Source organism: Myotis nattereri (genome assembly GCF_964212035.1).
Source record: "Myotis nattereri genome assembly, chromosome: Y".
In the NCBI taxonomy this organism is placed as follows: domain Eukaryota; kingdom Metazoa; phylum Chordata; class Mammalia; order Chiroptera; family Vespertilionidae; genus Myotis; species Myotis nattereri.
This window is the reverse complement of record NC_138094.1, coordinates 11,959,284-11,983,342: the sequence shown is the minus strand read 5'-3', so window position 1 is coordinate 11,983,342 and position 24,059 is coordinate 11,959,284.

Here is a 24,059-nt window from a genome sequence, read left to right as displayed (position 1 = left end):
AACAGGTACTTCCACCCAGGCAGCGAGCCCTTGGAGATGGACTCCCTAGTCTGGGTGATCCAGGACAGCATTGTGCAGTGCGAGCTCCTTGTGCTGCGGGTACTGCGCTTCCAAGTCTCCTTTCCGCACCCACACAGGTACCTGCTCCACTACCTGATTTCTCTCAAGAACTGGCTGAATCCTTACAGCTGGCAACGGACCCCCATCTCCGTCACTGCCTGGGCCCTGCTGTGGGACAGCTACCGCGGGGGGCTGTGCTTCCGGTTCCAGGCTCAGCACATAGCGGTGCCGGTGCTCCACCTGGCCCTGCAGGTCTATGGGGTCCAGGTGCCCGCTGAGGCCATGGCCGAGAAGCCATGGTGGCAAGTGTTTAGTGGCGACCTTACCAAGCCAATCATTGATAACATTGTGTTTGATCTCACTTGCATTTATACCATGGACACAGAGATCCCCAAAGACAAGCCTGGGACACTCGGCTGCCAGGGGACAGCGCCACCACATCGCCCTGAGGGCCGGTCCCCAGAGCACTGGCAGGGAGGACTGGTTTTGTGCTGCTGGAGACAGGCCAGTGAATGCCGGGGTCCAACCCAGCAGGTCCAGGGGTTCCCAAAGGCGTTAGACGGAGTCGGCGAAGAAGGAATGACACGGAGACAGTGTTCAGTTGATCAGCAGCCTAGCCAGGATCTTCAGGCAAGTTCTGGTCTGGATCTCCAGAGAGGTTCTGCTGTTTATTGTCTTGTTACATCAGTATTTATCCCAGTTGATTTTAATCCTATCAATTTCTATTACAAAGGTTAGGGTGTTTCTTATCTCCATTCCAGGGAGTAAAGATTATGTAGCTTAAGCATGATTGTTTGTAGTTATTAACTACCCGCCTGGCACTTAGTTAAGGAGTTTCATCCCCTCCCTAACTTCAGGGAAAAGTTCCTACCTGGGGAAACAACCTTTCTAGGAGAGGTGACCTTGGTTAAAACACACAGCGCTAAGGGGAGCAAACATATTAAGAACAGTATGCTATATACGCCAGGTCCCTTGAAACATATGCTGTGCAGATATTTCTTTCCTGCAGCGACTGTGTCAAGCAGCAAGGATGGACCGCCTTCCGGCAGGTGAAGGCGATGACATGCTGCCACTTTGATTCTCAGGCTTTGACTCTCCCTGGCAGCCAAGGTCCAGATGGGGATGGGCACTGCACCTCCCGTGGGCAGGAGGGTGCCGTGGGCAGGAGGGTGCTGCAGGCAGCTCTGAGGACTCCGGGTCTGCTTTTGTCCTTTGAAAGAACGCAGACTACAGCCGAGGTTTGGGATCAGTGGAAGGAAAATCAAAGAACGGATGGGACTGTGCCCCAGGGGATTTTTTTAAAGGCCAGATTTAGAGAAAGTATGACTCAATTAACATAGAGGAAATTTTATTTTGTTTCATTGAAGATATTACAAAGCCAAAATAAAAAACATAATAATAATTGGTGTTGGACTTATAGCACAGATACATGCAAAAAAATTAGTCTAGACCACCAATTTACACCATACATAAGTATAAATTGGGAATGAATAAAGGACTTAAACGTAAGTGGGTAACAATGAAAATCTTAGAAGAAGCAAAATATCAGGCATCTGTCTCAGCAATACCTTTACTGATACAGCTCCTAGGGCAATGGAAACTGAAGAGAAAAGAAACAAATGGGACGATATCAAATTAAAACACTTCTGCAGAAAAGAAGCGGTCAACAAATACAACAACAACAACAAAACAAGGAAGTCCACTGCCTGGGAGAAGATATTTGCCAATGTTATATCAGATAAGGACCTATTCTCCAAAATTCATACTGAACTCATCCACTAAACAAAAGGAAGATCAACATTCCAATAAAAAACTGGGCACCACCACCACAAAGGCCCCTTCTGACTTATGGTGGCCCAGTTCCTGTGATGATTATTACAGCCACACAGGAGATGGGTATGATGGGGGCATGGCAATTACTGCAACAGCCGATGGGACACCCCTGTAAGAGGTCCTGAGTGTGGTGCTGGCGGCGATCACAGGATACACCATGTACGCAAGAGAGAGTGAATCATGCAGTACAGTAGCTCACCTGATTGGGCACTCGGGGAGTCAGAGGGGAAGCCCCTGTGACAGAAGAATTGTGACAGAAGAATTAGACACTGAAAATAAAAATGATAAGGTACAGACAATATTTTATTGTAAGGAATTTGGCTTCTGTTATTTAAGAATGACAAAAAGCAAATGGTAGGTTTGGGGGAAGCATCAAGAATTGTAGGTACCATTATGAAGTTTCAGGATTGGAGGCAAGGTTTGAATTGTACAAGGTTGCTTCCTAAGTGCTGATTTAAATTACAATATACTTAAATGTTTAAATTTTACATATTGTATTGTTAACATATTCAGAATATAAGCACAACCAACAGACCAACAGAGGCAAGACACTGGGAGTGGGTGACAAGAACAAGAGACTAGAGATAGAGGAAGCCGGAGGGAAGGTAAGTAGAAAAAAAGAAAGAGACATATATATTACTTTTTGTAAAACCTTAAACACTAACATTGCAAAAATTTTTCAAAAGAAAGTGTTCTGCAACATGGGATTTCTTGTCTGATTTTAATACAAACACAGAAAAGTAGTCTGTTTGGATGGTGAGTTATATTCATGGCCCTAAATTTCCCAGGGTGTCTATGACCATATGTGCATAAAGTCTTTGAAGTGAACTGCATACAAAATGAAGCAGTGTGTTATTTCATCATGGCATGCTGCCCTGTTTTCCAGTTAGGGAGGGTAAACAAATGAGGTATTCTCCTTGGAAAACCTAAATGGATAAAAGGATTGAAGAACCTCTGACAAGGCTGCAAAACAAGGATTCCTCCAGCTCTGTGGCCCACACTTTGCCCCCTAAGATACTGATCAGGAGCACGCCGATCCCAGTGGCCCCAGGAGGAAGTGGAGACCCTGGGGAAATAGGAGATGGTGGTGAGCAGCAATAGGGCAATGTGGCGTGGCAGCACAGCAGCCTAGGCCTCAGCATGAGGAAGATTCACAGACACCTGTGGAAGGAGTATAGGAAGAACATGTCATGGCAGCCCCTGTTGAGGGGCAGGTGGAAAGGCCTGAAGGTGCTGTGGGTGGCCTAGAGGGAGAGTTCAGAGGAGGGGCTGAGGTAATCTGCTTTGACTCTGAGTGACAGTGGACATGCACACTCCCTCCTCCTGCCTAAGCCCCCCTGCCTGAGCTGGAATTGCACTGCCCTTGTTGTACTGGTAGTTCCTGTCAAAGGCACACACCCTGCGGCCCTGGTGTTACAGGCTGTTTCCCTCCCAGCATCCAGGTGTCCCTGTGAGAGAAAAATAATGGCCCAGGAACCTGGCAGCACACCAGGGGAGAGCCCAGGCATCCCCTCCTCACCCGTCCTGTCCGCTCACTCTGGGCCATCGTCCTCTCATAGTACTTCAGGGGATTGAGCCACAGGTCCTTGCTGATGATCTGGTAGGGCAAACAGAGCTTGGTCAGGAGAACACAGGGACCCAAATAGAAACCCAAGCAGCAGGCGGACACAGGAATCTGGCATGGCCAGTGACATCCCACCTCAGCAATCCTGTCAGATGATGTCACACTGTGGTCAGAGATCCAGCAGAAGAAGCTGGCGTTGCTGTCCTGGAGCCCGTGGCTGTAGACTTCTTGTTCACAATGCTGGTACCACTGAATGGGAGTGGCACGGGACAACCTGTATCCTGCAGGAGAGGGGTATGTGAAGCTGGGTACATCACCTTCCATCCCTGCCCACCACCAGCTGCAGCCCATGCAGGGAGCCTCCTCTTACCTGTGAGGGTGATGAGATACTCCTTCACAATCACATGGTTGCGGAAGTAGGGGTTGCTGCGGAAGTACAGGCTAATGGTGCAGCAACCCCAGGGATGCCTGACTTCCCTCACCTGCAGAAGGAAATGGATCCAGGGAGTGAAATCGCAGCCCAGTGCTGCCGCCTGTAGCTGTTTTCAGGGACAGGCCATTTCCCCACCTGCCCTCCACTACTCCTTGGAGCAGGTGCACTTACCTTCAAATCAATCACATGGCCGAGCATATTTTCATCTTGGACGCTGATCATGGCCGACAACTCTGGGTGGTTGACAAACTGCTTTGGGTCAAGGAGCCTGCAACCTGGGAGCTGGGCATGGACCAGCTAGAAAGAGCAGCCTGGCCTGGCCTCTCCTTCCCTTAAGGCCACTCCTTCTCCATCAAGGGCAGAAAGGGGCACAGCACCACTCTGTTTCCTGACAGACCCTGATGCCCACCAGATTGTTTTGTGCTGAGGGCTTGACAGGCTACACATCACACATTCCTCTTCTGACTGAGGAATTGGACATAGAGACGGCATGTAAGGCAGCATTAGTTAGTCCCAGAACAGCCCGTGCAACACAGCCCTGTCTGTGGGCATCAGCCCCTGGTGTATGCGTGCCTCTGCCTTGGAGCTCTGCCCCTGGACACCCTGGTAATGCTTCTATGGTGCCTGTACAAGACAGAGGGTGTTTCCAGGATCCTGGGCCAGACCCGGGCACACTGCCCCTAGCTTGTCCTCAATGTTCTTTTCTAGGGGAACCATCCCCGCTTACACCGTTCTCCTGCACTGTCCCATGCTCCTTGTGATCCTGCTCCTCTACCCTCAAGGATACAGCTGTGAGCCAGAACCCAGGGATGCGCCGGATATTGAGGCTTCTCCGTTTGAAATAGGGCTTGAGCCTCTGCTGAGTCCTGCACCTGATCCGAGAGAAGGCCCTGCTGGCTTGCTCGTTCATGGGCTCCATCTCCAATTGAAGGGCCTGGAGCACCTCCAGAGGGGACCAGGTTAACTTGGCCCCGGGCCCTGACTGGGCCTGCTCCTGCTGCACTGGTTCCTCTTCTTCTGGCTTTGCTTTGGCCTTGGACTGAGGCTCCACCTCTCCCACCTGTTCCACTGCCTTCATGGTGCACTTCCCCTCCCCCTGCAGGACAAACTGCTCCCCTGCAATTAATTGCTCCTCCATCCACCCCTCCTCCTGGTGGTCACTCCCTTGTGGGTCACCTGGAACCTGTGCCTCCAGCCTCAGCTCTTCACTCACCACCTCCTCCTGCCTCCCCACCTGCAGATCTGGGAAAACCTCCTCACCTGCCCACTTGGCCTGCCATGGCACCACCTGCAGAAGGCCCTCGGTCCACAGGATAAACTGAGCCTGTGCCTGGAACTCCTCCCCCAGGCCCTCCTTGTCTTCCCCTTGCTCCTCACTCTGGGTTCCCTGCTGCACCTCACTCTCCTCTCCCTGCACACACTGCTCTGCAGCCACCCTGTCCTCCCCTCTCCCGCACTCAGGATCAATCCCAACATCCTGGCCTGTGTCCAACCTCAGCTCCAGGGTCTCAGCCTCCCCCACCAGCATGAAGTCTTCCCACTCCAGCCCCAAAGCTGCCCTCTGAACTTCCTGTGCCCTTGTGTCCTGGGTATCACCACTTCCCTGCACCGAGGTGAAGCTAAAAGCCTCCTGGATCATCCTGCTTGCCCTGTCCTTCCTGGTGCAATGGCCCTGGGGAGCCCTGTGAATCCTCAGGCGCCCTGCAGCTGAAGGCCCCCCAGTGGAACTGAGAGGAAGCGCGCTGCCCTCAGGAGCCCCTCAGTCTCCCAACACAGCCTGACTCTGGATGCCCCCTGGCTCTGAGACTGGTGTTGTGAAGGAGCAGGTGGTGCAGAGCCTGCTGAGTCCAGGCAAGGTGCTTGCTCACTGTTGTATGCAACCAGGCCCTGGTGTGCTGACTGGGTGCAAACTGGGCTCATGCACAGGCGCTGGTCATGTGAACATGTGGTACAGAAGGCACCTGGCCAGGCCCAGCCTGCTGTTTCTGGTTGTGCTCCTCAAAAGCCTCCTCCAATCACGGACAGGGCAGTGGGTGTCACCCTGCGCAACCCCGCCCCTCACTCAAAGTTCTGGTGTAGGTAGATGGTAACTCGGAGGTATCCTCTTATCTCTTCATTAGCCAGAAAATGGAGATTTTGAAAGCTTAGAATCTTGACCTGACTGCAAAGAAGGAAGAAATGGTGGAACTTGAAAATGACTTCAGGTTTTCTCACTGTGCTGAATGAAGTCAAACACTGCTGCAGTGAAATATTTTACCCGTTGTTCTCCCCGCATGAACTACAATAATAATGTGCTTTGTGTTGACATTTACTGCTGTGTTGCTGACAATTACCTGGAAGAGAAGTTAAGGGGATTCAATGGGTTGGAAAAAGTTGAGCTAAATCAGAAAGCAGGTCTAATTAAGCAAGTTTATTCTCTATCTATCTAAAGACACACACACACACACACACACACACACACGCAGACACACACACACACACACACACACACATTTATATGGCTAAGGTGACTCGTGCATGTGCCATAAGTTTGAACCTCTTGCTGGCGCCAATTGCATGCATGTGTTTCAAATCGGCATTGTCAATCTGAATTTGGTTGACACTGCTATTATAGAGAAAGGGCAAATAGCAGTACTAAAATATTTCTTCTACTTAATCTCCTTTCAATGGGCACAAATCCATGCACCTGGCCACTGGTATTCTAATAGTGGCAAGATATCATCCGTGAATACTAATATTCTATTGGGCCAGGACATGCCAAATTGGTCACACATATCTATATATATAAAAGCGTAAGCGACATTATGAGTGGTTGGTACAATGCACACCGACCACCAGGACGCAGACGCTCAACACAGGAGCTTCCCCCAGGTGGTCAAGGCTCTCCCACAGCGAGAGCATCACTCAGCCAGAAGGCGGGCTAATGGCTGGAAAGTGCAGCTGTGACAGCCTGAGCCTCTGCTGCCTATGTGACAAGGCTACGAAGCAGTGGTGGCAGGTGGAGTGGGGCCTGGATGAGCGGGAACAGAGCACCTGGCTCCAGCTTGGGCTCCTGCCCGGCTGCCTGCCGTTTCGTGCACTGCTACATCCCTCAGGAGGTGTCAGACCTAACCTGGCAGTCCCACATCTCCCAAGGGGTCCCAGATTGTGTGAGGGCGCAGACCAGGCTGTGGGACGCCACCGGTGCTTGAATTTCGTTCACTGGGCTTCTAGTCATTTTATTATTTATCACCGATTTAGCATGGTTCTCTTCTAATGCTGAATAAGTTAAAGGTATAAGCTGAATTTTGGTAATGATGGCCATTGAGATTTTACTGCTCTTTAGCGGTATTATTTAATGGCTTATATGAAGGGCACTAATCTCCCTCAAAATATGAGAAATACGACATGTCCCACAAACAGTACTATGCTTCAGTGCTAATTCTTTCCACTAATGCCCCTAAGTGAGCCTTTCACTAATTTTCTTTGCTCACTAGCTCATCCAAAATTGAAATGGGCAGGCTGCTTGTCTATATTCAAGTGCAGAGGCATATTCTTCTTAACTACACTGATGCTATCAATACTTTCAATTTTACAACATAATTTATAGTGAGGGTCTCTATGTTAGACTTTAAAACATCTCTTTACTAATATGAATAAGTCACTTTTACCTTATTTCTTCACAACTATCTGCACGCTCTGATTTAGCAACTTTCAATACCTGACTCTTTCAAGTGTCCCTTTCCACCCTTCTTTTCATTAAAAACAGGCCATCTGAAACCACACTGATCACTTTTCAGCCTGTTGTGATAATTCAGACATTCCTTGGGTTACGTTGGACTCGAAGTACATAAGTTTTGTGGTTACGTTGCCATTCCCCATTTATTTATTAAAAAAAAAAAAGTTTGAGCATTTCTACGTATGTACATATGTGCTTTATGTTTTCTTATTATTCATTTACCCCAAGAAAGGTCAGCAATTGTTATCTTTCTTTTAATTGTTTTTTAACTGTTGCACGCCATTACTGCAGTGTATGTGTGCTCCCTGTGAGTGACATACGTGCTTATGTAGGTGGGTTCTGACTTCCGCGAATATTGCATTACATCACACTGCAGGAACGTGTCAACAATGTAACGCGAGGAACTACTGTACTTGTATCCTGTTGATTAAGATGTAGTTATTTGGTCTCCATATTTCTTCAATACATATATGGTTGTTGGAAGTACAAATTATATCTTTATATATAAGGGTGTTAATTAGAATTTTCAATCAAAAAAAATAAATGCCTTGTCCTTACAAATAGATCTGGCCTTATAATTGAATGGCCTAATACATATTAGAGTAGGACACGACTACCAAAGTTTCTCAGAAGAATATGGGTTGAAATGAAGAGTATATCCTGCCTACCCCTACTTGAAACAAGAGCCTTAGTTGAGCTCCATCATGATCCAAACAGAAACAGAAACAGTAAGAGACATGGCAGGTTTCTGTTACTATATGCCTACAGAGCATGTCTCAGTGCACATTTCCTGACGGTGCTATTGTTCAGAGTGTGCACTCACAGGACATTAGGGCCTTCATGCACAACTCCATCCTGAAACCACATGAAAAGGAGCGTATTGGACAAGAATGTTAGCAGGGACTTTACAATGCAGAGGGATTCTGAAGAAGATTGAAAAAGGTGGCAGAACCCTAGCCAGTTTGGAACAGTGGACAGATCACCGACCTTCATACTGAAAGGCCCCAGTTTCGATTCAGGTCAAGGGCACTTGCCTGAGTGGCGGCTCAATCTCCAGTCTGGGGCTTGCGGGAGGGAGCTGATCAATGAATCGCTCTCATCACTGATGTTTCTAACTCTCACTTGCTCTCTGTTTCTCTCTGAGATAAATAAAAATATATTTAAAGAATGGTGGCAGAATCATGGATGATGCAGGGACATGCTCCCAGGAACAAACTGATATTCCAACTGAAATACAGAACAACTTCCTGAATAATCAATGGAAAACTCACAGGAGAGAACCCTGACACCCGAGGACCGAAGGTGGAGGCCACTTAGACACTGGTAGGAGGAGAGGAGGCTTGAAGGGGCGGGCCTGACACCCACAGACAGCAACTGAAGTCTCGGAGAGATATCTCAGCTGTGGAGGACTGCCACTGAGAACTCTGGGTCTAATCCCCAAGCTGCGCCTCCTAGCAGAGAGCACCAGAACTGAGGAGGGTACCCATATAACCTGTGGATGTGAATAGCAGCAGGGCACTGTCTGTCAGGGAGAGACAGCTAGAAATTCAGCTATCCTCTTAAAGGGCCAGCGCACAAATTTCCCTGTGGAGCCACACAGCTTGTGCCCTGGCAAAGGGAGGGTGAAGTGGACTGGAGCTGTGAGGGTAAAAGCCAGAACTGGGGAGTCAAGGGTTTCAGCACAGAAGACAGACACTTCAAGCTTCCTGGGAGGAGTCATTTCCTCATGCAGCAGAGAAAATCTTTCCCATGCAGACATTTGCCTTTCCTGGAGGAGAGACAATTAACAAACACTACTGGGAAACACCTTGCCCTGAGGACACTTAAGAGATTATAAATAATAATTAACCTCCACACAGAGGAAACTGCCCCACCCTGTTGAAAAAAACTCTTGCTATAACCTGAGGACCATTGCCTTGGAGGCAAGTTAAGTTGGAATCCTATCAGTCTATAGACAGAGGAGGTCTCTGGAGGCTTTGAGTCTTTGCCTGATCTAATTAGTCAGAAACATCCTTTAACAATGTTCTGCACTAGAGACTGAGAGGCACAGAGGATCTACCTAACTTGTCACCACAAACCCACACAGAAAGCCAGAAAGAGGAAATAAATAAACAATCCTCAAATGAGAGAACTGGAGATTTATCCAGATAGAGAGAGAGATGAAGCACAGAGAAGACATTTATCTGAATCTGACTTTAGAGTTATGAAGGAAAAAGAGCTCAACAGCATGAAAAAAGATATAGTGACTATGAAAAGAAGAACAGTCCTAGATATAAAATGACATAATACAAATAAAGAACATATTAGAAGAAATAGGCAGATATTAGGGAAAGCTGAGGATCCAATCACTGATTTAGAACAGAGTTAAAAATATCATCCAATAAAAAAAAGACAGAAAAATTAAGATTTAAAACAAACAAACAAACAAACAAACAGGAGGACCACTTACATAACAGTATTAGAATAGCCAGTGTGCCAAAAGAGGAAGGAGGGGAGAAAGGCATAGAGAAGGTCTTTGAAGAAACAATGGCAGAACACTTACCTAACCTGGTAAAGGAAAATCCCACACAAGATCAAGAGCCAAAGAGAACCCCAAAGAAGAAGTACCCAAACAAACCCGTGACCAGACACATCATAATTTAAATGCCAAAAATTAAAGACAAAGACAGAATCTTCAAGGCAGCAAGACAAAAGAAAACTGTTAGCTACGAAGGAGTTCCCATAAGGCTGACTCCTGATCTCTCATCAGAAACTCTACGGGCCAGAAGAAGATGGCATGAAGTACTCAAGTTAATGGAAAGCAAGGATCTAAGACCAAGATTACTATATCTGGCAATTCTTTCATTCAAAATAGACGGTCAAATACAGAGCTTCCTAGAAAGAAAAAGGCTGAAGGAGTACATCATCTCCAAGCCAGCTTTACAAGAAATGCTACAGAGATTGCTGTAATGAGAAGGAGAAACAGAGACAGAAACTTAGCCACACAGAAAAGAAATGGAAAGAAATAAATACCTATGAATAATAACCCTAAATGTAAATAGGTCAATGCTCCAATCTAAAGGTGTAGTGGAGCCAAATGGATACAGAAACATGATGCAAGTATATGCTGTCTACAGGAGCACCACCTCAAAACAAAAGACACACACAGGATGAGAGTGAAGGAATGGGAAAAATTTCCATGCAAATGGAAAAGAAAAAAAAGGCCAAAGTAACAATACGCATATCAGACAAAATAGACTTTAAAATAAAGGCCATCACAAGAGACATAAAGGTCAGTGCATGATACTAAAGGGACCAACCAACAAGACGATATAATTCTAGTAATTATATATTCAGCCAACATAGGAGCACCTCAATATATATATCTCAAACAAACAAACAAAAAATCAAAACAAACAAAAATTCTAGAAGACTTTAACAGAGAGTGTGACAAAAGGACAGTGACAGTAAGGGACATTTATCACCCCTCTGACATCACTGGATAGATCTTCCATATGAAAAAATAACAAGGATGCAGAGCCTCTAAAGGACACACTGGATCCATTAGATTTAATTGACATTTTAGAATAGCGGTTCTCAACCTGTGGGTTGCGACCCCTTTGTGGGTCGAATGGCCCTTTCACAGGAGTCGCCTAAGTAAAGGGTGTCCCACAATTCACGCAAGAAGTAATTTTGATAGAAAACAAGGTTTATAATTAAAAACTGTACATTTTTATTGATTCATAAAGAAAGTAAAAGAACTGCACTTGGAAAACTACAGGACATTGAAATGGACATAAAGATATCAACCAATGGATTCATATACCATGTTGAAGGGTTGGTAGACTTAACTTCATTAACATCTCCATACTACCCAAGGCAATCTATAGATTCATTGTAATCTCCATTAATATACCAACAGAATATTGCACAGACACAAAAAAATCCTCGAAAAAATTCAAATGGAGTAAAAATAGTCTGAGGAAGAAGAAAAAAGTTGGCGGGCTCACAATACCAGATATTAAGCTTTATTATAAAGGCACCATTCTAAAAACTGCCTGCTACTGGCACTAGAAAAGACATATACTCCACTGAAACAGAACAGAGAACCCAGAAGTGGACCCAAGTCATTACGCTCTATTATTAATTTACAAAGGAGGCAAGAGCATACAATGGAGTCAAGACAGTCACTTCAATAAATGTTAGGAAAATTAGAAAGATACATGCAAAATAATGAAACTAGACCACCAACTTACACCATTCACAAAAATAAACTCAAAATGGATGAAGGACTTAAACATCAGATGAGAACCTATAAAACAAACTTATAAGATTGCCTATGTAGCAATATATCAGATATGTCTTCGCAGTATCTTTATTGATACAGCTCCAAAGGCAATGCACACAGAGGGTAAAATAAACAAGTGGACTCCGTCAAAATAAAAACCTTCTGCACAGCAAACAAAATCCTGAACAAAACAACCAGAAAGCCCACTGCATAGGGAGAACATATTTGCCAATGGTATCTCGGATAAGTGTTGAATCTCCAAAGTTTTCAGGGAACTCACACAAATTAACAATAGGAAGATAAACAATCCAATCAAAACATGGGCAAAGGACCTAAATTAACACTTTTTAAAAGGAGACCTATAAAAGGTCAAGAGACATACGAAAAATGCTCAAAGGCACGAACAGTCCAAGAGATGCAAATCAAAACGACAATGAGGTACCATCTACACCTGTCAGAATAGCTGTCAGAAAAATATCAACAAACCACAAGTGCTGGTGAGGATGCAGAGAAAAAGCAACCCTTGTGCACTGCTGGTGGGAATGCAGACTGCTGCAACCACTGTGGAAAACCATATAGAGATTTCTTAAAAAATTAAAAATGGAGCTCCCCTTTGACCCAGTGTTCTCTCTTCTAGGTATATATCCCAAGAAATGAGAAAGGCCAATCAGGAAAGATATATGCAACTGTATGCTCATACCAGCCCAATTTACAATAGCTAAGATTTGGAAAAAGTCTAAATGCCCATTAGCAGATGCACGGATGAATAAACTGTGGAACATCTACACAATGGAATACTCTACTGCTGTAACAAAGAATGAACTCCTATAATTTGAAACAGCATGGATGGACTTGGAGAGCATTACACTAAGCAAATTAAGCCAGTCAGAGAACAATAAATATCACATTATCTCACTCATTTGTGGAATATAATCAACAACATTAGCTGATGAACAACAAGACATCCAGACACAAAGAAGCATTGATCACACTGTCAAACCTCAGAGTAAAGTGCTGGAGGCAAAGACCAACAGTAGTATGTGTGTGTGTATGTATACGTGTGTGTGTGTGTGTGTGTGTGTGTGTGTGTGTGTGTATGTATGGAGGGCTAATGAACTTTGACATGAACTTTGATATTCAGCAGGGCTGAAAATCAGCATTATATTACACGGCTGTTGGCAAAATGGCTGAAGGCAATCTTGCTAACCTGATAATTAAACTTTACTACTGATATGCCTGTCTGCTTTCCTAAAGGGCATATATGAGAAACCTACAGCCAAGTAAATGAAAGCTGATGGGTGCTGCATTTCAGAGAGCCTCTCCCCAAGAGAAAACGGTCGCCGCCTGGCTCCCCAATGCCTTCTAAATTTATAGTGTTGTCTAGTGTATTCATTTGTGTGCAGCTCCTTTCCCAGATCCTGAATCATTGCAGCAAAAGGTTGCAACATTCTGGCGCCCAATGTGGGACATCTGGAGAAGAAGTCTCACCAGAGCAAAAAAAGAAGACTGTCAAGGGCATGTACCTTGGTTGCGGGGGGACTGTGCAGGAGGCAGCTGATTGATGTTTCTCTCTCATTGATGTTTCTAACTCTCTATCGCTCTCCCTTCCTCTCTGTTAAAAATCAATAAAAATATCTTAAAAAAAAAACACAAAAAAACTCATTCAAGCATTAAATCTCACCATTAATAAGACACGATAAGTAAAAAGATAGTTTTACTTAATCTGTATGCATTACAGCATTGGCCAGCATATCTCTCTCCTATTGGTATTCCCGAAAAGAAACCAAGTTTGTAGCTCTATTTAAAAGAAAGAAAAAGGCTTTTAAAAGAAACTCCATAACTGTGGCCTAGAATTTTCTCTGGAAGAAGAAACGGAAGGAGATTCCCTTCAAATATCTAGAAAACTGAATATAAAAATAAATGTATCAGGCCTCAAAAAGAAAACAATTTGAATTATGCTTTCCTAAAAAAAATTATGTCAATATACTGAAAGACTGATAGCAGAAATCCAGTTAGTGTCATTTACTGTCCCCACCCAATGAGAAAGGAAGATAGGAAATAAGCCTTGTTTTAGACTGATTTAAATTAGCAAATGAAAATAAAAGAATATTCAGGGGAACATAGTTGGAATAGGCAGAAACCTATTCCTGGAGAAGTCACTGTTTTTACTGATAGTTCATCTCATGGTAAAGCTGCTTATACTGCAATGAATTCAGACCAAGTCATGCAGACCAGTCATACTTCTGTGCAAAGAATCGAATTAGAAACGATCAAGGCTGACTTGCAGCATTTGCAAAAGCCTCTTCATATTCTCTCTTTATCTACTTATGCTGCAGGCTTGGTAAACAGAACTGCAACTACTCAATTTAAATGGCTCAATGACCAAAGCCTTTCTATACTATTTGAACAAGTCCTGGTCCTTTAACAAAAGGAAATGAATATGCCTGTCAGTTAGTTATTTTATTAAACAAGTCACAGAATTTCACAAGCTTTTACATCAGCCTGCCATAATATTGTACAGCCGGTAAAACAGATTATGAAGAAATGCCCTCCTTGCATGTTACATCTACTACAAGGGCTCTAAAATCCCAACTTGGAAAACAAAAGTGGCGGAATAGTGAAGACATCTCTTGTAAGTAGACCACACCAAGCCTTAATTACTTTAAATTTTACCCTTGTAATGCTGATGGCAAGACACCCTTAGAATTACACTGGTGTCAGAATAAGCCAAAGCAAAATGGTCTGGTTAAATGGAAAGGTACCGAGTCTGGTTTAAGGAAGGGTCCCTTTATTAATCTTTGGTCAAGGATATGCTTGTGTATTTCCAGAAAACTCCTCCAAGCCTGTGTGGATTCCTGCAACATGAATCTGAGAGAGGAACTGACCAAACTACTCCAACTACAGATAGCAGTGCCTCAAGCAACATGCTGAGGAGACAGAGGAGAAACATCTAGAGATAGGGGATGGTGACCATGCCTTGCCACGCTAGCAGTCATCAGCTGTGCCTAGGTGCTGGTGGCTCTTGACAAAGCCCAAAGTGGTCAGACCTGCATTGTCATTTCTCACCGTTTGCCCACCATCCAGAACTCGAACATCATTGCTTCCATGTCACAAGGGAAGAGTGACTGGAAAGGGACCCATAAAGAACTGATAGCCTAAAAAGAAGCCTACTATGGACAAATTCCTTAAATACCTGAAAACGATATTTAAAAGGACATGAAAGAACTCAATCCTTTTCATTGAATCTCCTTACATTTGCTTTTTAGAATAACCAATATTGTCTCTCTTTCCTGTTCTTCTATGTTTTCTTCCAGTCTGAAGAAGCAGAATCACAAGTCTTAAAAGAATCTGAGCCCAGAAGATGGCATTCACCTTTCTAAATTAATTAAGAAAACAAAAAGGGGGAAATGATGGGGTAAAGACCAAAAGTAGTTAACATATCAATGGGAGAAGTCCCACAGAAGGCGAATGGACTTTGATGTTCAGCATGGCAGAAAATCAGCATTTTGTTATCCTGTTGTGGGAAAAATGGCTGAAGGCAACGTCCTACCATGAAAATTCTTCTATTGTTTACCAAACTTTACCATTGATATGTCTGTTTGCTTTGCTAAAGGACGAATGTGTATTCAAGTAAATAAAAGCTATTTTCTCCTGGGCTTCAGAGTGCCTCTCCATTAGAGAAAAAAGCCCACAGTACACAAAAAGAAAGAGATAATAAAGGTAAGGTCAGAACAGAAATAAATGACATAGGGATGAAAAAAAAATAATACAAAAGATCAATGAAACCAAGAGCTGGTTCTTGGAAAGAATAAACAACATTGATGAACCTCTAGTCATGCTCAGCAAGAAACGAAGAGAGAGCACCCAAAAAAAAACAAAAAAAGAAATGAGAGAGGTGAAGTAACAAACGACCCCACAGATATACAAAGGATTGTAAAAAATTACAATGAACAACTCTACTACAACAAACTGGACAAGCTCAATAAAATGGACACATTCCTACAAAAAGACAAGCTTTCAAAACTCAATCAGGAAGAAGCAAAAATCCTGAACAGACCGATAAATACTGATAAAATTGACACAGTAATCAAAAAGCTTCCAAAAAACAAAAGCTCTGGACCAGATGGCTTCACAGGGGAGTTTTACCAAACATTCAAAGAAGAAGTAAAACCAAACTTTCTCACACTATTTCAAATATTTCAAGTGGATGGCATACTTCCAAGCTCTTTTTAAGAAGCCAGCATTACCATAATCGCAAAGCCAGAAAAAGACACTACAAAGAAAGTGACTTACAGGTCAATATTCCAGATGAACATTAATGCTGCAATCCTCAACTAAATTCAGCAAACTGGATTCAGCATTGCATTAGAAAGATCATACACCATGACCAAGTGGGATTTATTCCAGGGATGCAAGGATGGTACAAAATCTGCAAATCAATGAACGTGAAACATCACATAAACTATTTGAGGGAGAAAAACCACACAATCATATCAATTGGTGCAGGAAACGCATGTGACCAAGTGCAACAGCCTTTTCTGATAAAAACACTCAGCAAAGTAGGAACAGCAGAATCATCCTTCCACATAATAAAAGCCTTATATGACAAACATACAGCCAACAACATACTCAAAGTGCAAAACAAAAACCATTTCCCTCTAGGACAGGAACAAGACAGGGACGCCCACTTTCATCACGCCTGTTCAACACAGTACTGGAAGTCCTAGTCAGTGCGATCACACAAGAAAAAGAAATAAATGGTTCCCAAATTGGAAAAGAAGAAGTAAATTGTCATTATTTGCAGATGACATGATACTGTACATAGAAAACCACAAACACTCCTTCAAAAATTTAATAAACTTAGTAAATGAATTTGGCAATGTTGCAGACTACAAAATTAACGCCAAGAAATACATGGCATTTTTACACACCAATAGTGAACTTACAGAAAAGGAGATTAAAAAAAGAATCCTATGTATCATCCCACCAAAAAAATTAAGACACCTAGGAATAAATTTAGCTAAGGACGTAAAAGACCTACACTCAGAAAACTAGAAGATGTTGAAAAAAGAGACAGAGGAAGACATAAACAGATGGAAGGACATACCTTGTTCATGGATTGGTAGAAACAACCCCATTAAAATGGCTATACTACCCAAAGCAATCTATATGTTCAATGCACTCCGCATTAAAACACCAACAGCATATTTCACAGACCTAGAATGATCTCTCCAAAAATCCATCTGTAATGAAAAAAAAGACCCTGAGCCCAAACAGGTTTGGCTCAGTGGATAGAGCCTCGGCCTCCGGACTGAAAGGGACCTGGTTCGATTCCGATCAAGGGCATGTACCTTGGTTGGGGGCACATATCAAGTAGGGGGTGTGCAGGAGGAGGCTGATCTATGTTTTTCTCTCATTGATGTTTCTAACTCTCTATCCCTCTCCTTTACTCTCTGTAAAAAATCAATAAAATATATTTAAAAAACAAACAAACCCCAAAGAGCTGCAGCGATTCTGAGAAAGAAGAGCAAAGTAGGAGGGATCTCAGTACCAGATATCAAGCTGTTTTACAAAGCCACTGTTCTCAAAACTGCCTGACACTGGCACAAGAATAGACATATAGGCCAATGCAATAAAACAGAGAACCCAGAAACCAATCCAAACCAATAAGCTCAATTAATATTTGACAAAGGAGGCCAAAACATACAATGGAGTTAAGACAGTCTCTTCAATAAATGGTGCTGGGAAATTTGGTCAGACATATGCAGAAAATGAAACTAGGCCACCAACTTTCACCATGCACAATAATAAGGTCAAAATGGATAATGACTTAAACAGAAAGCTGGAAACCAGAAAAATATATAGAGGAATCCATAGGCAGCAGAGTCTCAGATATATGCTGAAGCAATCTCTTCACCAACGCAGCTCCTGGGGCAATGGAAAATAAAGTTAAAGTAAACAAATGGGACGACATCAAAATAAAGGCTTCTTCATAGCAAAAGAAACCATCAACAAGACAACAACAAAGCCCACTGCATGGGAGAACATATTTGCCAATGTTCTCTCTGATAAGGGTTTCATCTCCAACATTTACAGGGAACTCATACAACTTAACAAAAGGAAGATAAACAACCCAATCACAAAAATGGGCAACGGACCTAAATAGATACGTTTCCAGAGAGGACAAAAGGAAGGCCAAGAGACACATTAAAACATGCTCAGAGTCACTGATCACCCAAGAGATGCAAATCAAAAGGACAAGGAGGTACTACTTCACAGCTCTCAGAATGGCTATCACCAACAAATCAACAAAGGGCGAGTGCTGGTGAGGATGGGGAGAAAAAGGAACCCTCCTTCACTGGTGGTGGGAATGCAGACTGGTGCAGCCACTATGGAGAAGAGTATGGAGTTTCCTCAAAAAACTAAAAACGGAACTTCCATTTGACCCAGTGATCCCACTTCTAGGAATATATCCCAGGAACCTAGAATTACCAATCTGAAAGGATGCATGCTCCTCTATGTTCACTGCAGCACAATTTCCAATAGCTAAGGTTTGGAAACAGCCTAAGTGCTGGTCAGCAGATGAGTGGGTTAAAAAGCCGTGGTACATCTACACACTGGCATAGTACGCTGCCACAAAAAAGGAAGGGGCACTGACCATGTGCAACAGCATGGATGGAGCTGGACAGCATTATGCTAAGCAAAGCTAGTCAGTCAGTGAGTCCGAGAAAGAGAAAAATCACATGACCTCACTCATCTGTGGATTATAATGAACAACATAAACCAATGAACAAAAACAGATCCAGAGACAGAGAAGCATGGATCAGACCATCACCCTCAGAGGGAAGGTAGGGGAGGGTGGGGCTAAGGGGGAGAGATCAACCAAAGGACTTGTATGCATGCCTATAAGCCTAGCCAATGGACGCAGACACCAGGGGGTGAGCGTGAGGGCATGCTTGCGGGGTGGGGGTGGGGGTGTGGGGGGAGTGGGGCATAAGAACACATATGTAATACCTTAATCAGTAATAGGAATGAAAAGGAACCCAGGAACATATCATCAGGTGAGAATTCACACACTCACACTCACGCACACTCAGGCACCCGCACACTCACACCAGGAGAGGGCTCTGCCGCTCTCAGTGGAAGTCACCTCTTATCTCCCAGCCTGACCACCGCTTTCTCACCAGCTGAACCAGAGGACAATGATGAGTGACGGCCCTGGTGCTCTGCGGAAAGCGACCTCTCCCTCCCGGACACTTCCCACCGTCCAGCAGCCACTTTTGTGCGCCCTCTCTGTCCCCCACGCCCTGAGCAGGGCTGGGCTGGCCTGAGAGCCCACAGACTTGAGGACCCAGATCCTGGGGGTGTTGGAGCCGGGGCCTGTGCGGGCCCCCTTGGTCAACTGCAAACTCGGCCAGCTGAGGTCACACAATAAAGGCCAACGCCAGAGTTCCATGAATTGTTGCGTGTAAGTCCCCTCAGCGAGCTCCCACTCTGGCGCAGCAAGCGGAAGGCCTCACGCCAGTGAGCCAGGTTTGGACCTCAGGCCTTCACTCCAACCAGGTGGGAACTCATTTCCAGATGGAAAAAGCCGACTGGGGAGGGGCTGCGGGTTGCCAGTGACTAGAGCAAGTTCACCCCTGGAGACAGCATGTTCAACCCCGGAGACAGCAAGAACCCAGAGTGTGTGCTTACCTTTTCCACAGGCCGTGCTCCTCACCACGTGGACTCCTGTACAGCAGGGAGGCTGGCGGGAAGGAAGAGGTGGGGGGCTGCGCCTGGCAAGCTTCCTGGGACTGCGCCCTGGTTCCTGCCAGGGCGAAATCTCGCGGGATCACGAGATCAGGAACAAACCAAGATCAGGGGGCAGGAGGGGGGGCGTGTTTTAACAGGCCCAGAGAAGGTGGGGACAGGGGCGCCTGTGCCACACCCACCAGGCTGCAAGGGGTGGCAGAGGGTGAGGGACTGTCAGGGGGACCCTGTGCTTCCAGGCATGAGGGTGGGGGCGGTCGCGGAAGTGGAGGGAGAAACAGGAGGCCGCGACCCCCAGCTAACCTCCCACTCGCCACCCCTGGTCTGTGTTTCTGGGGACCCCTTTCTCTCTGTGGTTGTGGCTGCCACTTACCTACCTTGTTCCCTGGGCCAGGCTTGGCTCCCCACTCCCACCCCACCGCAGCCCTCTGTCTAGAAAAGAGCGCCCTGCCCTTGGCTAGCCCACTGTCCCTACTGTCTGGATGGGGACATTTTAGTAACCCCCGGGGCAGAGGAGAGCTGGCCAGATGCAATTACTTTGTCTCTCTCCACAGGTGCCCTCCTCAGTCTACCCCTGGGGTTTGGGTCACCAGAGCTCTTTGACAAGCCTGGAATCCAGCCTTTGCTCTGCTCACCTCCCCTAAGCCTTCAGGTGATGGCAGCCTCCCTGCCTTCCTCCCCCCTCAGGAAGGGGTTCTCCTCTCACCAACAAATCCCTTTGGCAAAGTCACACCTGGGCCTGAAAGCAGAAGAGTGGGCAGGAGGCTCCTGAGGAGGAGCAGGCCAACAAAGCTCAGGAGAGGTGGGGAGGCACCAGCCACAGCCTGGTGCTCAGGCTCTGGCAGAGCTGCCCCTTAGCTGAACCTTAACCCAGGGTTCTCCTCTCAGGTGGCGCCTCCAGGGCACACAGGGGGCCTGGCATGCTCAGTCTGGCATGTTTTGCTGCCTGCTTTTCCATAGTCTCTTTAGGAGACAAAAGTCAGGCTTGTGAGGAGAGAGGGAGAGGGGAAGAGCAAAGCTGAGGCCCAGCCCTGTCATCCAAGCTGGCCTGAGGCATCTCCTGGGCGTCCTTGGAAATCAGCTTCTCTTAGTGAGGAAGGGCTTGTAATAAGAATAGAGCCGCAGTTGTTTAATCATTACTTACAAACTATAAATACGAGGCCATGGGACACTGGAGGATGAAACAGGCTCTACTGAAAACATAGGCTGCCTCCTTGGCCCATTACTCAGAAAAGAACTGCATTTTGAAAAGATACCGGGCACAGGACAGGCTTTGATTTGGCAGCTGTGCCCGCACCCTGACCCCCTCCTGTGGTCTTCCTCAGGAAGCCTGACCATTCCAATCTCATCCCAGGAAGGGGCTGAGCTGTTCCTAAAGTCTTGGAAGATTAGACACCTTGTGGTCAGCCTTTGAGCTCCTGAAGGGCAGATAGTAGGCCCTCCCCTCCCCTTTGCATGTGACACTTGCAGCTGGCAGCTACAGGTTGCTATCTTCTCCTGAAGAGGCTGAGAGCCGAATTTCCAGGGTGAGCGACTGCTCTCCCCATACTGACCGCATCCTTGGATAAACACTCATTGTGTGGTTCAAACCTCTCTCTGCTTAACTTGGCTCAAGGAGTGACAGGCAGCCTCAGACACATTGTGCTGCCTTTCTCTTCCTCACTCAGACTTGGGGAATATTCAGACTCTGCAAACTGTGAGACCTTATCTGAGAGGGAGAGTGGGCAGAGGACACTGTGTCCCTGTCATGCAGGTGACACTGCATCTCTTCACCATAGGCTGTGGGGCGGTTGTGGGGGCGGAGCGTAACAGCAGGGTGGTGAGGCTGGCTTCTTGTGTGTCCCTACCCTGCCATTCCTCCAGACGTTCCCCATGCCTATGAACTAGCAGAGTTTAAGGTTTCCAGCTACATAGATGGAGGAATGTGGACAAATGAGGCGACTGCTCTCAGCCCCAGTGGATCTGGGATTGTCACCTAGAGCAGAGCAGATAAAAAGCAGAAACAAACAAACAAACAAACAAGAACCAACTCTATTATTTTATACTAGAGGCCCGGTGCACAAAAATTGGTGCACTTGGGGGAGAGGGGGATCCCTCAGTCCGGCCTGTGCCCTCCTGCAGTCTGGGACCCCTCGGGAGATAATGACCTGCTGGCTTAGGCCTGCTCCCGGGTGGCAGAGGGCAGGCCCAATCCCTAGGTTCAGCCCCTGGACAGGCTTAGAGCAGGGCCGACTGGGGAGTTGGGGTGCCGCCTCCTGTCATGCATAGAGCAGGGCCTATTGGGGAGTTGGGGCGCCGCCCCCTGTCATGCACAGAGCTGCAGGACGATCAGGGGTTTGGTCTCTCCCCCTGTCACGCTGATCCCGGTGGTGGGAGGTCTCCTTGCTCCGCTGACCCTGGGGCCAGGACCCCTCTCGCTCCGCCGATCCTGTGGTCCTGAGGCCTCGCGGCTCCGCTGATCCCAGGGGCCTGGAGGTCTCTCAGCTCTGCTGATAACCTGGACAGGGAGGCCTCTGGGCTCCGCTGATAACCTGGACAGGGAGGCCTCTCGGCTCCTCTAATCCCAGGGGCCAGTAGGTCTATCAGCTCTGCTGATAACCTGGACGGGGAGGCCTCTGGGCTCCGCAAATCCCAGGGGCAGGGATGCCTCTCAGCTTCACTGATAACCTGGACAGGGAGGCCTCTCGGCTCCGCTGATCCCGGAGTCCTGAGGCCTCTTGGCTCCGCTGATCCCGGGGTCCTGAAGCATCTTGCTCTGCTGATCCCGGGGTCCTGAGACCTCTCAGCTCTGCTGATTCCAGGGCCGGGGCTCCTCTCGGCTCCGCTGATCCCGGGGTCCTGAGGCCTCTTGCTCTGCTGATCCCGGGGTCCTGAGACCTCTCATCTCTGCTGATCCCGGGGTCCAAAGGCCTCGGGGCTCCGCTGATCCCAGGGTCCTGAAGCCTCTTGCTCTGCTGATCCAGGGGTCCTGAGGCCTCGCGGCTCCCCTGATCCCTGGCCAGGAGGCCTGTCTGCTCCACTGTTCCCGGGGCTCTGTGGCCTCTCTGCCCTGCCGCTTCAGGGCTGTATGGCTTCGCTCAGCTTGCAGCCTGAGTATGCAAATTAACCGCCATCCTTTAGCCTCTATAATTAAAACATTGTATCATTTGGAGTTGTTGCTTCAGGAGCTCAGAGCCCCCCAGCTGCAGATGGGGAACCTTCGCATCCTCATGCTGGGGCAAGCAAGCCTCCCTGTTCGCATCAACTGCCTGGCTGCCGGCGGCCATGTTGGCTGCCAGTTAATTTGCATATCTTGCTGATTAGCAAATGGGAAGGGTAGCGGTCGTATGCCATTTACCATGTTTCTCTTTTATTAGTGTAGATTGGAACTACATATTCAGCCTAGCTCTCCCACCTCTTTCCTAGATGCATTTGGCAATTATTTGTCCTGGCGGGGTCTCCCCTATGACCTGGGCTCTACTCCCCTCTTTCTCCTCAGGACACACGTGACCATTCCCAAGCAAGTTCATGTGGGTGCCTGTACTGACGCCTCTCCCTCCCCTCCAGGTTCACCTGAGTCATCCCCCTCTTCTCCTCTGCATTTCCCCCTCTTCTCCAGGCCCTGGGCCCAGCCATCCTGGACCTAGCCTCTGCCCTGTCCAGCTGTGGGCCTAGGAGGTGTGCTGGGTGAGCTGAACTGCCACCAATTCCAGCACTGGACACAGCAGCCACTGGAATTTATAACCCTGACTCCTGGGACCAACAATGTCTGGGAAACGCTCCCACACTCCTGATTGATGGTGACAGGGGAGGAGGGGTATCTAGCTAATAGACATGTGCTGAAGCCCTCTTGTTTACCATGTTTCACTCCAATCAGGCAAAGGCAACAACCTTTTGAAGAAGGTATCTCCCTCTCTCTCTTTTGGGAAGGAGGGTGCGGGGGTGCCCAAATGTGCTCTCTGACACTTTGGCTACTTAATAAACAGCTGAAAATCAATATCCCCAAAAGAAGCTTCAGGGTGGCAGAAACTTGGTTTCCTTTATTTCTTAACAGTTGGCTAAGAGGGTTCAGACTGGTGTCAGTTGGCTAGATAACCCGTGTCTCATGGTTTCTTAAATTTCCTGGCACGTGTGTTCTGTTCTTCCTCAACTACCTGCAAATTGCCCATTCTCACTTCTGAAAAATCATGTCCCCCCTTTCTCCTTTGTTCAAAATATATAGAACATAGTCCAATCGGCCTGGCTCAGTGGTTGAGCATGGACCTAAGAGCCAGGCATCAGCATTCATTTTCCTGTCAGGGCACATGACAGGTTTCAGGCTGGATTCCCAGGGTAGTGCCCATGGAGGGCTGAGGATCAATGATTCTCTCTCATTGTTAATGTTCCTACCTTTCTTTTCCACTCCTTCCTCTCTGATATCAATAAAAAACTTGCTTTAAAAACTTTAAAAATG